The 16,409-nt window shown below is 43.9% G+C and overlaps 1 protein-coding gene and 1 long non-coding RNA gene across 7 annotated transcripts in view; both read left to right on the top strand.

The window, feature by feature from the left end:
* Positions 1 to 7,176, top strand: part of LOC110257463 (uncharacterized) — a 51,457-nt gene extending 44,281 nt beyond the window's left edge. The window contains exons 3-4 of the long non-coding RNA XR_014832455.1: positions 6,317 to 6,499; positions 7,043 to 7,176. This is a non-coding gene — a long non-coding RNA (uncharacterized LOC110257463). The remainder of the gene's footprint in view (positions 1 to 6,316; positions 6,500 to 7,042) is intronic.
* A 6,422-nt stretch (positions 7,177 to 13,598) lies between these two features.
* The window catches only part of NCOA5 (nuclear receptor coactivator 5), a 32,439-nt gene continuing 29,628 nt past the window's right edge, over positions 13,599 to 16,409 (top strand). For all 6 annotated transcript variants that reach the window (XR_014832454.1, XR_014832452.1, XM_085004073.1 and 3 more), the window contains exon 1: positions 13,599 to 13,726. The gene's annotated coding sequence lies outside the window, so the exon portion shown is untranslated. The remainder of the gene's footprint in view (positions 13,727 to 16,409) is intronic.

The following is a 16,409-nucleotide window of genomic DNA, read 5'->3' as shown; positions in this document are numbered from 1 at the left end:
CTGGGGACGTTACAGTCAGGGGTTCTGCTTGTCCTGGACTTTGAATCCTCCTAGGCTTCTAGGTGGAATTGGGTGTTTCATCAGGGCTGTCCGATAGACCTTCCAATATGGTAGCCACTAACTACATGTGCCTATTAAATCCCCCGGGGAGTCCACTGAGGAAGTGGACTTTTTATTTCCTCATAACAAATGTAAATAGTCATGTATAGCTAGGAGCTACTGTATTAGCTCAGGTCTAGAAAATGAGGGTTGGGCGATGGCAGGAAGAATCTCTGAGTTTTTCTTCCCCTATTTTCTCTTTTTTCTTGTCACCTTTCCTAGCCCCAGCTATTCAGCCTCATCTTCATAGCACTCTCTGCCTTTGCCTCCTTTGTACATGCGTATGTTCCATGGAAGGAAGCAGTGGGGACTGTGACAACCATTATATTGTCATACACCCAGCAAGGTGAAACAAACTCCTTTGTGATCCCCATGTTGAAAGACAAGACGAATACTTGCTATAAATAAAGCTGAATAAAGATTCTTTTCTAGATGGCTTCCATTGTTCCCTGTTCCCATACAGTATTCACACAGAGATAATTTCCAGCTTCTCAGATCTTCAATAGTTATAAAACATACCATTACCTCATTTTCATTTCATTAAATTTACAGGTCACAAGACAACTTTGATCTTTACCAAGTTCATCATTAATGGTTTCAAAATAATGGTTCTTTCCGTTTCAGCATGAGCCCAATACAGAACTTCCTCCTGGTGGATTCTTTTATCTCCTGCTTCCTACTTTTAACTCTGTCTGTCTAGACCACAGGGGCTGATGTAGTTTTCCAAATGCCAGTGTGTATTTCACATCCATGAAGAGGTTCTCCACATCTCCATAGCAAAGGCAGTAAAAGAAGTCATTTTTTCCCCAAACTATCTGATTGTGATGGATGGCCTGCAAAGGTCTGCCTGAGTCATTTATCTGATAAACCATTGGCGCCCCAAGGCTTATCAATGGTACCATTAATTGACTCTGCAGGGCACAGTGGGACACATGAGCTTTGGAGCCAGACAGACATGGGTTTGAATCCTGCATGTGTTGTTCAACTCTGAGAAAAAAAGAACTTATCCTCTTTTAGTCTCAGTTTCCTCATCTGTAAAATGGAGGGAGAAGTTACTTTGGGGAGTTCCCTCTGTGGCTTCTCCGGTTAAGAACCTAACATAGTGTCCATGAGGATGCAGGTTCAATCCCTAGACTTGCTCGGGGGTTAAGGATCTGATGTAGGCTGCAGGTGCGGTTTGAATCCAACATCGCTGTGGCTGTGGTGTAGGCCAGCAGCTGCAGCTCCAATTTGACCCTTAGCCCCTGAATTTCCATATGCCGCAGATGCAGCCCTAAAAAAGAAGGAAAAAAAAAAGATACTTTGCAGCACAGTGGAAGGACTAAGAGAATTTATATGGGAAGCAAGATGTGGAAGTCATTAAAAACCTATACTTCAGGAGTTCCCGTCATGGTGCAGTGGAAACGAATCTGGCTAGGAACCATGAGGGTGCAGGTTCAATCCCTGGCCTCGCTCAGTGGGTTAAGGATCCAGCGTTGCTGTGAGCTGTGGTGTAGGTTGCAGACGAAGTTCAGATCTGGTGTTGCTGTGGCTGTGGCATAGGCCAGCAGCTACAGCTCCGATTGGACCCCTAGCCGGGGAACCTCTAGTATACTGTCCTGTGACCTTGGATAATGTACTCATCTATATGAGCCTCAACTTTCCCATCTATAAAATAGGGATAGTAATATCTACCTAGCTATTAGGGTGCTGCAAGGATTAAATAAGGATATACGTGTGTATATATATAAAGTCCTCAGTGACTGACTCACCTTTAGTGTGCCCTGAGGAGCGCTCCCCATCCTAGCTATTGACCCCTTTCTTTTTTTAAATGAAGTATAGTTGATGTACAATATTATATGTAACAGGTGTTCAACAGAGTGATTCATAATGTTTAAAGGTTATATTCCATTTCTAGTTATTATAAAATATTGGCTATATCCCCTGTGTTGTACAATGTATTCTTGTAGCTTGTTCTATACATAATGGTTTGTACCTCTTAATCTTCTACCCCTGTAGTTCCCCTCCCCACTTCTCTCTCCCCATCGGTAACCACTCATTGGTTCTCTATATCTGTGAGTCTGCTTCTCTTGTGTTATATTCACTAGTTTGTTGAATCCCAAAGAGGAATTTTTTTAGATTCCACATATAGGTAACATCATACAGTATTTGTCTTTCTCTCTGATTTATTTCACTTAGCATAATACCCTTCAAGTCCATCCATGTTGTTGCAAATGGTAAAATTTCATCCTTCTTAATGGCTGTGTAGTATTCCATTACATATGTAAATCACATCATCTTTATCCATTCATCTGTTGATGCACACTTAGCTTGCTTCCGTATCTTGGCAGTTGTAAATAATGCTGCTATGAATATTGGGGTGCATGTATCTTAGAATTAGTGGTTTTGTTTTTTCAGATATATATCCGGGAGTGGAACTGCTGGATCATATGGTAGTTCTAGTTTCAGTTTTTTAAGAAATCTCCCTACTGTTTTCCACAGTGGCTGTACCAGTTTACAATTCCCACCAACAATCTACAAGGGTTCTCTTTTCTCCAGATCCTCGCCAACATTTATTGTGTTCTTTTTGATGGTAGCCATTCTGACAGGTGTGAGGTGATATCTCAACATGGTTTTGATTTGCATTTCCCTGATGATTAGTTGTGTTGAATACCTTTTCATGTGTTTATTGGCCATCTGCGGTTCCTCTTTGGAAAAATGTCCACTCAGGTTTTCTGCCCATTTTAAAATCAGGTTGTTTGTTTTTTAATGTTGAGTTGTATAAGCTGTGTATATATTTTGGATATTAACTCCTTATTGGTCATGATGTGCAAATATCTTCTCCTATTCGGTAGGTTGTCTTTTCATTTTCTTGATGGTTTCCTTTGCCAAGCAAAAGCTCTCAAGTTTAATTAGGTCCCATTTGTTTATTTTTGCTTCTATTTCCTTTGCATTAGGAGACAGATTTGAAAAAGTATTGCTACTATGTATGTTGAAGGGTAATTGACTGCTTTCTTTAGAGCAGGATTCTTAAGGTTTTGTTGTTGTTTTGGACCCCTCTGACCATCTGGAGAAACCTATGGCCCCTTCTCAGAAAAATGTTTGTAAATGCATAAAATTATGGAGTTACAAAGAAAACCAATTATACTGAAACACAGTCATCAAAATATTAAAAAGACAAATATGTGATATAGGACTGTATGTGCTTCTTTATTAATGGGTTAAATAATAAGAGTTAATGGCACATCTAAAATTTACATAATTTCAAAGTAATGAGTGCAATAATGTTGATAATTCTCAACATCTCTAATAACTGTAATGCAATATGAACTATCTATGATTTCTATTGGAGACATCAGAGCAGGCTCTGCTAATACTATTGTTGACTGCCTTCCTAATTGAATGAAATGCTTACTTTCAGTTAGAGATAGATGAACACAAAGAAGTAGATTTTTCCCAGTTTGTGACCCCCAGGTTAAGGTCCTCTACTTTATAATATATTTAGCACCCCTTTACTCTCAGCTGTGCGATTAGAAGGTAACCCAGAATTTTTCCTCACATCCCATCACAGCCTCTGATGGGAAAAGTAATTTCAAAACAGAAGTGTGCAGTCCTATGAGAGTGTGCCATAGGCTGGCAAACTATGACCAGCTAAAGCTTATTGAGCAGGACCTAGCCGCAACATTCACGGTTTTCCTTTGAGATAGGTCTTATTACTATCTCTGTTTTATAAAAGGGGAAACTGAAGCACAGAGAGAGGTTAGGTAACACGCACAAGCTCGCACAGCTAGTAAATGGTAAAGCCAGATTTGGACTCAAGTAGTCTGAATCCGTAGTCTGCGCTCCTGCCTACCAGCTATACTATTCCTCTCCTCTGAATGGGGAGGGGGAATAAGATTTAAACTAAAGCCCTCAGGATGAATAGGAGTTAATTAAAGAGGTGGCAGAGAAAGGAGGAGGGAGGATGAAGATGTAGGAAATGGGCTGGGAGAGTGTTTTAAGCAGAGGGAATGGAAGGTTCACATGTCCCCAGGGAGAAACAATGCGGTTCATCCAGAGCCTGAAAGAATACCACTGGGGCTGCAGGTTGGAAAGCAAGGGCAACAGTGGCATAAAATAAGGCTGGATGGCAGAAAGTTTCCAAGTCTTATAGGCCCTTGAAGGCAATTTTAACATTATCCTAAGGACAGTGGAGGAGTGACAGTCAGATGTGTTATAATATGTATATATATGCTCTAGTTGTAGAAGAGAAAGAATTGGAAGAAAAAGCAGAAGCAAGGAGCCTAGTTTGGAGGCAAGCGAGGAGTGAGGATAGTTTGGACTGGGTGGTGGCCAGAGGTACCTAGAGAAGTGGACAGATTTTAGAAAGTCTTGGGATCTGATGCACTGGATGTGGGAACACAGGATAACTCTGGGCAGACTGTATTTCTCAGAGATGGCCTCAGCTATAGCTCCCCTGCACACACTCTTCTTACAGTAGGACCATACTCCTCCTCTCATTGAGAGGTGGGCCTGTGTCTCCCCCCCCCCCCACCCTGAATCTGGTCAACTGTATGAGGCTATATGACTTCCAAGGTTATGTCATAGAAGGCAGTGCAGCCCCTGCCTGGCTGTGAGGAAGCCCAGACTGGCCCGCGTGGAGAGACCAGGTGGAGAGGCCCTGAGACCATCTGAAGAGAGGTGTCCAGCCAGGCAGCGTCTGCTCCCTCCCCCTGCTCTTCTAGCTGCAGCCATTGGCTGACTAACTCTGAGCCAGACTTCTCAACCAAGCCCTTCCCAAGTTTCTGATTCCCAGAAATTATGAACAAGAATAAAATGGTTGTTTTAAATCACTAAGTTTGAATCAGGAACCCTCATCCTCAGATTCTCTTTCTACTGACCTGGACAGTTATCCAGGTCTAACCCTCATAAGAGAGACTTAACATTCTCATTTGGAGTTATTTGTGGTGGACTCTGAAACATGGTAAATAGTTTTTAAGTATGTTATCTCTGAAATTTTAATTACCCAGCCCAGTGGTTTGCAAACCTGGGAGAGCTTTTTAAATAAAGATACGGATTCTCAAGTTCTGCCCTAGACTCACTGAATTATAATCTCCAGGAAAGAGTAAGCCTTTGGCTCAGCTGAACTGTCCTACTCTCTGACCCTATCCTTAAACTTTTTTTGTTATAATTATTCTTTTTCTACACCCCAACCTAGTGGTAGGGAAATTAGGCAAATAAGGAGATGGATCCTTTTAGAGTTTCAAGGGAAGGGGGCATTAACTAGATTCCCTGTTCACCTGAGCAGCACAAACAAGATTCACTTACCTTCATCAAAGATAATTCTCTTTAAAGGTTTTTACAAGTATATTTCACAGGGCTCTGGAAATAAGATAACTAAATCTATTCTCTCTAGAGTGACAATAATTGAAATGGTATGGATTTCCCCCAAAAGGAACAGAGATATGATGGAAACAATGATTAGTCTTTAAGTTAATCCTCCTGTAGAAAAGAATGATATATAATAAAGAAGAGAGACAAAAATGGTATCTACTTATGACATCATACATCAAAATCATTCTCAACTGAAGTAAAGATTTAGCTACTAAAAAGGGAAAGTAGGAGTTCCCGTCGTGGCATAGTGATTAATGAATCTGACTAGGAACCATGAGGTTGCGGGTTCAATCCCTGGCCTTGCTCAGTGGGTTAACGATCCAGCATTGCCGTGAGCTGTGGTGTAGGTCGCAGATGCGGCTCAGGATCCCGTATTGCTGTGGCTCTGGCGTAGGCCGGCGGCTACAGCTCTGATTTGATCCCTAGCCTGGGAACCTCCATATACCATGGGAGTGGCCCAAGAAAATGGCAAAAAGACAAAAAATAAATAAATAAAAATAAATAAAATAAAAGGGGAAAGTAAATCATGGTAAAATTAGCAAAGGAAAAAACATATATGTTAAGTTTCTAGAGAGAGGAAAGTCAAAAGTCAAAAATAAGTCAGCAAGGCTGTGTTCCTTCTGGAAGCTCTGGGGAAAAATCTGTCTTCTCACCTTTTCCAGATTCTAGAGACCTCTTGCATTCCTTGGCTTTTGGCTCCATCCTCCAGCTTCAAAGCCAGCAGTGCCATAACATCTTCCAATCCCTCCTTGCTTCCCTCCCTCGCTCTATCTGTATCCACCTCCATCTCTCTCTCTCCCCTGCTCCTGCTTTGGTCATCACATCTCTTTCTCTGACTCTGGCCTTCCTACGTCTCTCTTATAAGGACTCTTCTGATGACATCGAGGATCGTCTCCCCACCTGAAGATCTTTAATCTAATGACCTCCGCAAACTCCTGTGCCACCTAAACTGACGTATCCACGGGCTCCAGAGATTAGGATGTGGACATCTTTTGGAGGACGATATTCTGGCCACCACAGTCGTATAGAGCTATCCTGACATGAATGGGTATATCACGGAGGCTGGGCTGGGAGGGACCTTAGGGTAACCGTTCTGCAGTTCTGGAGCCACCTCTTTCAATGTACAACAGCACTTTTCCAAGTGCAGGGGAGGGCAGACCCATTCGGACAAACTCTGCTGCCAGAATCTTGCTTTGAGGAGCTATTAGCTCCGTGGGGGCCCACCAGGAATTCAGAATCATCACAACAAAGTCCCCTCCACCCCCAGTCCAATGTCCTGGGGAACATGGGCTCCTTGATCAGTTTCCAGTTACATTTATTTCATTTGTCCACCTGTGAATGGAGTGGTCCGTGGAAATCCAAGGGCCTCTGTTTCTAGAGATGGTTTAACAACTGTTAGCACAAGCAAATCTATAAAAAGGCACATGGTGTCACAAAGTGCACCCAGATGAGAGCTGTGAGCTGCTGAGCCTGCACTGTGAGCCAGGCATGATTTTAAGAGCTTTTTGTATGATGTGTGCTACTGCACTGAACGTAATTTACTTCATACTAACCTTATGAGGTCGGTCCTATTATCATCTCCATTTTACAGATGAAGAAAATGAGACATAGGAGGTTAAAGAACAAGCTCAAATTTGCCCAGCTAGGAAGTGGTGAAGCAGAGTTGTAGACGTCAGATGTGGGATTCCACAGCCTGGATTCTGATCCACCAAGTCTTCATAAATGGTAAATTCCACTAATAGGCAGGCAGGTCCATGGTGGGCTGGGGAGAGGGGTGTTGTGAAGCCTGTGACAGTAAGCTGCAGTCCTGTCTGTCCCCACTCTCAATGCCTCTCTCCTCGCCTGTCGCAGCAGGTTTCACTGGCCAGGGGCTCCCACCAAGACCGACTTGGAGGAATGAAGAATTCCTTGGCCTTTATTAGTCATGTGAACCCTTTGAGATTTTGGAAATAGGAGATATTAATCCTTTTGCCTGAAAAAATGCATTTATGCACAGAATATTTTAGAGGGTTCTAGTCAAAAGAAAATCACTAGCTGAGAAGGACACAGCATCACTTCTGTGTATTCCTGTCAAAAGTGTATAACTAGAATCTAGCAATGAAAAACCATCAGACAGGGTCTAATGAGGGATGGTCTACAAAATAAATGGCCTGCGAGCTCCCACTGGGGCTCAGTGGGATAAGGACCCAACTAGTGTCCACAAAGATGCAGGTTTGATCCCTGGACTTGCTCAGTGGCTTAAGGATCTGACATTGTTGCAAGCTGCAGCATAGGACACAGATGTGGCTTAGATCCATCATTGCCATGGCTGTGGCATAGTCCAGCAGCTGCAGCTCCAATTCGACCCCTAGCCTGGGAACGTCCATATGCCATGGGTGCTGCCCTAAAAAAATAAAATAAAATAAATAGCCTGGACTCTTAAAAAATGTCAAGGTCACAAAAGACAAAGAAAGACTGAAGAAATGTTGCAAATTAAAGGAGATGGCAGAGACTTGAAAACCAAAGGCAGCATGTAACCCTAGACTGGATCCCAGACCAGAAAAAGAAGTTATTTTGCTCTAATGAACAGTAGTGGGACAATTGATGAAATCCAAATCATAAGTTTGATAAGGCAATGGAGTTCCCGTCGTGACGCAGTGGTTAACGAATCCGACTAGGAACCATGAGGTTGCGGGTTAGGTCCCTGCCCTTGCTCAGTGGGTTAACGATCCGGCGTTGCCGTGAGCTGTGGTGTGGGTTGCAGACGCGGCTCGGATCCTGCGTTGCTGTGGCTCTGGCGTAGACTGGTGGCTACAGCTCTGATTAGACCCCTAGCCTGGGAACCTCCATATGCCGCGGGAGCGGCCCAAGAAATAGCAAAAAGACAAAAAAAAAAAAATAAGTTTGATAAGGCAAAGATACTGCAGAAGTAATATAGAGATACTAATTACTGAATCAAACTGGATTAGATAATACGGAGATATTACAGAGAAACAGCTATATTTGAAACAAGGCAAAATGCTCAGCATGTGGGGAATCTGGGTGAAGGACATTCAGGACTTCTTCATCCTACTTTTTGCCACTCCACTGTAAATCTGAAATCATTTGAAAAATTTCAAAATATTTTTAAGAATCATCAAGTCTAGAGCCAGAGGGTTTCACGATGTAGTAAATGAGAATTGCACTTAACCTGCCAGCCATCTGAGCTCTGCACATCTTCCAAGTCTACAGAAAAAAGCGTAGAAGCACTTTCAAGAAACAGCTAGTGGAATGAGGTGGCAAGAAGTTCCTCATCTGTGGAGTGGAGTGCAACCCAGGGGCATGAGCCCGTCACTCACCTCCAGTGCTCTGTGACTTTGGGCAAGTCACACAGGCTTCTCAGTGCCTCAACGGACTCATCTGAAAAACTGACATAATTTAGTATTTACCAAGGAGAATATCTATATGACATCAAGAGAGGGAAGGAATCTTTACACAAGACACAGAACGCCGCAAACCATAAAGAGAAAGATTGAAACATATGACTACATTAAAATTTTAAAATTTTGCATGATGAGACACCATGAACAAAGTAAATCGATGGTGTTCCCTTATGGTGCAGTGGGTTAAGGATCTGACATTGTCACTGCAGTGGCTCAGGATGCTACTGTGGCACAGGTTTGATTCCTGGCCCAGGAACATCCACAGGCCTTGGGTGCAGCCAAAACAAACAAACAAACAAACAAACAAAGGAAATCCATAAATCACAGACAAAAGACCTAGCTAACACAAGATAAGAATCAATCAATAAATCAGAAAAACAAATAAACCCAACAGGAAAATGGTCAGGAAACATCAATAGGCAGGTCAATAAGGAAGAAACCTGGATAGCCTGTAAGAAATGATGCTCAATATCACTAAATTTAGGAAAATTAAAATTAAAACAAAGATATCACTTCACACCTATTGTCATAAGAAAAGATAAATAGATGAATAAAGTCAAAATACTAAAAAGTTGGCAAGGATGTCTAGAAATGGTAGTTATTCATTGCTGGCAGGTGTATATATTAATGCTTCTTTGGAGAGCAATCTGGCTATAAACCTCCTAAAGTTTAAGATGTGATATACTACAAAGTCATCAATTCCACTCCTAAGTGTGTAGCCTAGAAAAGTCTGACATGTATACACAAGGAGATAAATGCCAATGTGTTCAATGCAGCACCCCCTATAATAGAAATCTAACTGTTCCTTGGAACGGATACGTAAAATGTGACTGATTCATACAATAAAACACTATGCAGCAAATAAAACGAATAATTTAGAGAAGTAGTCCTCAAACTTTAGGATGTATCAGCATCACCAGAAGGGCTTGACAAAGAAGTTGCTGGATCCCATTCCTAGTGTTTCTGATTCAATAGATCTGGGTATGGCCAAGTTTTTGCCTTTCTGACAAGTTCTTAAAATTACTACTGCTGCAGGAGTTCCCATTGTGACTCAGCAGGTTAAGAACCCAACTAGTACCCATGAGGATGCAGGTTCGATCCTTAGCCTTGTTCAGTAGGTTAAGGATCCAGTGTTGCTGTGAGCTGTGGTGTAGGCTGGCACCTGTAGTTCCAATTCGACCCCTAGCCTAGGAATTTCCATATGAGGTGGGTGTGACCCCCAAAAAAGCCAAAAAAAAAAAATTTACTACTGCTGATTGCTGGTTTAGGGACCACACGTTAAGAACTACTATACCAGGAGTTCCCGTTGTGGCGCAGTGGTTAACGAATCGACTAGGAACCATGAGGTTGCGGGTTCGGTCCCTGGCCTTGCTCAGTGGGTTAAAGGGTCCAGTGTTGCCGTGAGCTGTGGTGTAGGTCGAAGACAAGGCTCGGATCCAGTATTGCTGTGGCTGTGGTGTAGGCCGGCGGCTACAGCTCCGATTAGACCCCTAGCCTGGGAACCTCCATATGCTGCTGGAGCAGCCCTAGAAAAGGCAAAAAGACAAAAACAAAAACAAACAAACAAACAAACAAAAAAACAAAAAAAAAGAACTACGATACCAGCTATATGTTTCAACACAATCTTGAAAACTTAGTAGTTTAAAAAAAAAAGCAAGTTGTGTAAGGATGCATAATATGTATCTAAACACATTAAACAATAGAATATAGATTATGGGTATATATATATTAAAAAATACATATGCACCCCTTTATACTAAATGTACACAATATACGTGAAAATATATGTCATCAGGGTGATTATCTCTGGAAGAGAGGGGAAGAAAAGAGGAGGGTCTTAGTGGTGAGTAGAAAGATAGGTAGTATTTCATGTAGTTTAATATGTGTTTGAAATGTTAAAGATTTTTTTTTTTTTTTTTTGTCTTTTTGCTATTTCTTTGGGCCGCTCCCACGGCATATGGAGGTTCCCAGGCTAGGGGTCGAATCGGAGCTGTAGCCACCGGCCTACGCCGGAGCCACAGCAACGCGGGATCCGAGCCGTGCCTGCAACCTATACCACAGCTCACGGCAACGCCGGATCATTAACCCACTGAGCAAGGGCAGGGACCGAACCCGAAACCTCATGGTTCCTAGTCGGATTCGTTAACCACTGCGCCACGACGGGAACTCCGAAATGTTAAAGAATTTTTTAAAGCTTAAGTAATATAGTGTCAGAACAGAATAGAGGGCCCAGAAATAGTTTAAAAAAATTATATAGTGGGGGGTGGGGGGATGTGCTTGGGTTGTGGGATGGAAATCCTGTGAAATTGGATTGTGATGATCATTATACAACTACAGATGTGATAAATTCACTGAGTAATTAAAAAATAATAAAAAAATTATATAGTATCTATCACATAGGGCTGTTGCGAAGAATAAATGAAATAATGTGAAACTTCTGGATGGGTAAAGATAGCAAGTTGAATTGAGTCACAGAATCTCTGTCCCTGTATATCTAACCAAAAAGTAATAATATAAAATTAAAAGGTACCTCTCCAAAATTGAGAATTAATTCAACCAAACAATGAAAGCATACATCTTTATGGTATAAGCACCAAAAAAGAGTAACCAAGGAAAGAAACATAAGAGTCTGAACTGAATCAAGTGTAGTATTTGTCTTTGTTTTTTTATTGAAGTATAGTTGATTTACAATGTTGTGTTGGTTACTGGCATCTTTTTATTTTTTTTCTTTTTAGGGCTGCACCCGCAGCATATATAGGTTCCCAGGCTAGGGGTTGAATCGGAGCTGTAGCCGCCGGCCTACACCACAGCCACAGCAACACCGGATCCGAGCCATGTCTGCAACCTACACCACAGCTCACCACAAGGCCAGATCCTTAACCCACTGAGAGAGGCCAGGGATCAAATTCACAACCTCATGGTTACTAGTCAGATTTGTTTCCACTGTGGCACAACGGGAACTCCTACAATGTTGTGTTGGATTCAGGGGTAGTGGAAAGTGATTCAGTTATATACACACACATGCATGTATGTATATATTTTTTTCAGATTCTTTTCTCATATAGGTTACTAAAAAATATTGAATATAGTTCCCTGTGCTATACAGTAGGTCTTTGTTGTTTATCTATTTCATACATCAAGTGTGGTTTTTTGTTTGTTTGTTTTTTGTTTTTGTCTTTTCTAGGGCCACACTCGCAGCATATGGAGGTTCCCAGGCTAGGGGTGGAATCGGAGCCATAGCCACTGGCCTTCGCCACAGCCACAGCAACATGGGATCCGAGCCATGTCTGCGACCTACACCACAGTTCATGGCAACACCAGATCCTTAATCCACTGAGTGAGGCCAGGGATTAAACCTGCAAACTCATGGTTCCTAGTTGGATTCGTTACCCACTGAGCCAGGACAGGAACTCCTCAAGTGTGGTTTTTTAACCTGACCCACAAAAGGATATCAGGAAAGCAAGTGAATCCACAAAATCATGAGACTTCTCACCTAGAGCGAGCTAACAACTGGGATAAAGTAAAGGGAAAATCTCTGGGAGTAGGAATCCCTCTCTGCCTTCAGAACCTCTCAGCAGAGGTGGGAAACCAGACAGCTTCCATTTTCCCAGGTGCCGTGATGAATTATGAGGATCCAAAGGTCAAGCATATCTGCTGATAGGATCAGACACATCCTGCACTATTCACAAGGAGAAAAAGTAGACAATAGAGTGCCTCTCAATTTCTCTCCTTCAGCTATTTTTGTTTGTACTCAAGTGTGATTATCCGCCTAACTCTATCTTTCTGCTAGACAGTAATCTCCAAGATAGCAGGGATGGGTCTGCATTTGCTCATGCTATTGCCTAGCAAATAGGTGTATAATAAATCCTAGAGCCACCTAGGAGGTGTATAATAAACATTCAGATTGAAAATCAGTGAAGGAAAGAGCATATGAGTTAGTGTCAAAGAAATCTTATTTCCCATAGTGTTCATATTCCACAGCCACCATTTTTATTTTGCATGCACTCCTCACAAGGAGAAAAATGAGACCCCATGGGGTCTGGGACATTTCCTAACTAATAAAAATAAGCCTACCTGATTCATATAGCCATCACTGTGATTAATAGAGTGTATTTACAATTGGGTGAGCAAACTCCATTCCCTGTGACACATATATTCTACAGATTAAATAAACAATACAACATTTTATGTGCTTCACAGTCAACAACTACATTCTGGTAAATTTATTTTGACATTGAATGAATATTCCAGAAGGAAGTCAAGAATATCACCAGAAGCTTTTTGCCTCTTGTCAGTGAAACTAACAGGAAACACAGCCTACTTAAACGTTAACTTAAAACATTTTCTCTACCTTTCTGCTCCTTGTGATCCAGAAGTTATAGGAATGTATAAACTAGTCCCCAATACAAACATCTGTAGGTATTGAGGTTTATGTGAGGCGACTCCAAAGTATTCTAGGATTCAAAGGATCTGTTTCTACAGTTAGGAAAGGCGGCACCCTGAATATAAAAAGAAAGGCGAAGCCCTTTTAGGATATAGGGAACCGGGCCTGGGACCCAGCTTCAGCCGGGGACGCCGTTACTAAGCAACCCCACGCTTCTCCAACTGCCGCCCAACCCACTTCCCCGCCCTCATTGCTAAGGAGATCGATGCTCCAGCCTTGCCGCAAACCTGAGCGCTCTTGCGACATTGCCGCGCCTGCCGCTGCGTGCGCGCCCTCTGCCCCCACTCTCCGCCCCGGCCGCCATTGCCTCGTGCCCGCGCCGGTCGGTTGGTGGCGCCTTTGTCCTACGGCGGGCAGGTGGGCTGAAGCGGAGGCGGCAGCGGCGGGCCTGAGGCGAAGGAGCGGCCGGGAGCCCGCCGCGCTGGTAGCGGTGAGTGCGGGGAAGCAGTAGCCGTCCGCCGAGGCGTGGGGCTGACGGGCAGGCGGTTGAGGGGGTCGGGGCCGGATGGGGACGCTGAGGCGGGAGGGCCCGCTCGACGCGCGGCCACGGTCTCGGCTCCTCTCCGGGTGCGCGCGGGGCTGCGCATGCCCTGTACGGGGCGCGGCCTCCTTTGGCTCCGGTCCGGCGCAGGCCCGGCCTGCCAGGGCGGCCGGTGGTGGACTCTGGGCCGTGGCGCCGCACCGCTGCCGCCAGTTTGTGCGCGACCCGCCGGTAATAGTCGTCCAGGCTCTTCTGTAGGCTAGGGCTGCACACTCCGCGCCACCTTCTCGAAATGCGAAGTCGTTCGCCTGCGGGTCGTCGGCGAGTCGGTGGCGCAGTCGGGATTCGAACCAGGGCCGAGGCGCCGGCCTCACCGGGCGTTCTCCGGGGCGCGCGGCGCGGGGCGGCGAACCGAGTGCTCCGTCCCCCATCGTCGCCGCCTCGCGGCCCCCTGACAGCATCCTCGAGACGTCTCGTTGTTATGTGACCCCACCCACCCATTTTATAATACGGACCTGCGCCCAGAAAACGGGGAAAGAAATCGGGCCCGAGGTTACCCTGGCAACTAGCGACCGAGCCAGCGTCCCAGCTTGCTGACCCTCCGTCTCCGGACCCCGAGCACTTTCCGCACCCAGGCAACCCGCCGGGGGCTTTTTTTTTTTTTTTTTTTTTTTTTTTTAAGGACGACGTTACCCCGATTTCAGTCTCTCGCGTTGCACTTTTATGTCCGTGTATTCATGTGTACTGCTATTTATTTACCAAATGTTACTTTTTTTCTTTAAGCTGACTTCTTTTTCCCCCTCCGTTTTAATGTGTGTTTAAGGTGGAAACGTAAATCACCAACCGTACAATGGTCATTGAAAAATAAATACTTATCTGTTAAAAATAAACGGTGCGTCCTTGTTCCTCCTGAAATTATTCTGCGTTCCACGCTTTGGGAAACGCTGCTCTAGGAGTATGGGGTTAATTATGATCCTTCTGTCTAGCTTTGTGCACAGAATTTCTCCCTGAGGCATAGCAGATTTCATGAAATGTCTCAGGATCTGGGGGGGTAGTAATTAATATTCTAAGCCTTGTCGTTGTAAACTCTCCTCATTATTGACTTAAGGCGGGATAGTCCCAGAGAACTGCAGGAACTGTGCGCTCAAGGGCACCCTGATGTGCTTCCTCTGTTCTTGCAGCCTTGTGGTGTCATAGTTACCTGACAGTTTAAAAAGATGTGTCTGCAAACGCCGATGGAGCAGTTTGGGTTTTTGACAACTCTCGATTTAATGTTTTCTGTATGAGTCAGTCTGGGTGTGAAAACTAACTTTCACGTTGACTTTTCTGAAACAGTAAAGCCCAAGCTTTGCGTTGGAGTGCTGGAGATCACTTGGTTATATGTTGACATCTGTTCCATCGTTCTGGTTTCTTTGCCTTTCTTTTAGTTCATCTGTCACCTTCCAGATAGTCTTTGAAACCTCTGACACAATCTTTTAACCTAAAACATAGAAACAGTGATTTTTCCTTGTAGAATGTGTTGGAGAAGACCCAGTGGAAGACCCAGTGGCGCACGCCTGTGAACATCACACTTTGAAAAAGGCATTGACAGGTTATTCATCAGTTAACAGTCTTTTGTATTTAAGCTCTGTTTTTGTGTGTGAGAGAGCAAATTTATGGCCGTGCCCACGGCAGATAGAACTTCCCCAGCCAGGGGTAGAACCTGCACTACAGCAGCAACCCAGGCTGCTTCAGTGACAACGACAGATTCTTAACCCTCTTCACCACTAGAGAACTCTTCCCCCTCCCCCCAGATTTACTTTAATTCATCGAGAGAAAAGTCAGAAGTCAGCTCAGGCCATTCAAGGGTTTTTTTTCTCCCCTCCAAGGCTGAGTAAAAAATCCCCTATTCCTTGGAGTTACTTTGTATGAACACAATGTAGAACTTACAAAAGACTAAGGTAATTTTCCTCACAATTCTAAGCAGCAGGCCTGTGCAGAGAGTGAGAATTTTATTTTGCTCCAGTTAGTTTCAGAACTTTAGCAAATGGAGCCTTATCACCAGTGCTCAAAAGCTAAGGATAGGGAGTTCCGGTCATGGCGCAGTGGTTAACAAATCCGGCTAGAAACCATGAGGTTGCGGGTTCGATCCCTGCCCTTGCTCAGTGGGTTAACGATCCGGCGTTGCCGTGAGCTGTGGTGTAGGTCACAGACGCGGCTCGGATCTCACGTTGCTGTGGCTCTGGTGTAGGCCGGTGGCTACAGCTCCGATTCGACCCCTAGCCTGGGAACCTCCATATGCTGCGGGAGCGGCCCAAGAAATGGCAAAAAGACAAAAAAAAAAAAAATAGCTAAGAATAAACATTTTTTGGAAAGACTTTAGAAGTCTGTTGAGAAGGAGCACCTGATGGTTTGCAACTTAATTTTAAATAGTCATGGCAAGCATTCAGTCTCTCTGGCCTGCAGATGGCAGTGCCTTTGTACAGCTTATTACTACTGTGCACATTGGTGGAATTCACTGTTTAAGAATGGAAAACCTTTGAAGGAAGTATATTTAATATTTGATTCCATTCAGTTTACATTGTTTCTTTGGTTTTCCCTCTCCTGCTGAGGAATGAAACATCTATTCTTAAACTCACTTCCTTGCTCTCCT

This window comes from Sus scrofa, chromosome 17 (genome assembly GCF_054392235.1).
Source record: "Sus scrofa isolate SSC_HxYL_T2T_F1_AM1 chromosome 17, Sscrofa_HxYL_maternal_Yorkshire_Landrace_v2.0, whole genome shotgun sequence".
In the NCBI taxonomy this organism is placed as follows: domain Eukaryota; kingdom Metazoa; phylum Chordata; class Mammalia; order Artiodactyla; family Suidae; genus Sus; species Sus scrofa.
Note: the sequence above shows the minus strand (reverse complement) of the source record. Positions and strands in the feature narration are given on the sequence as shown.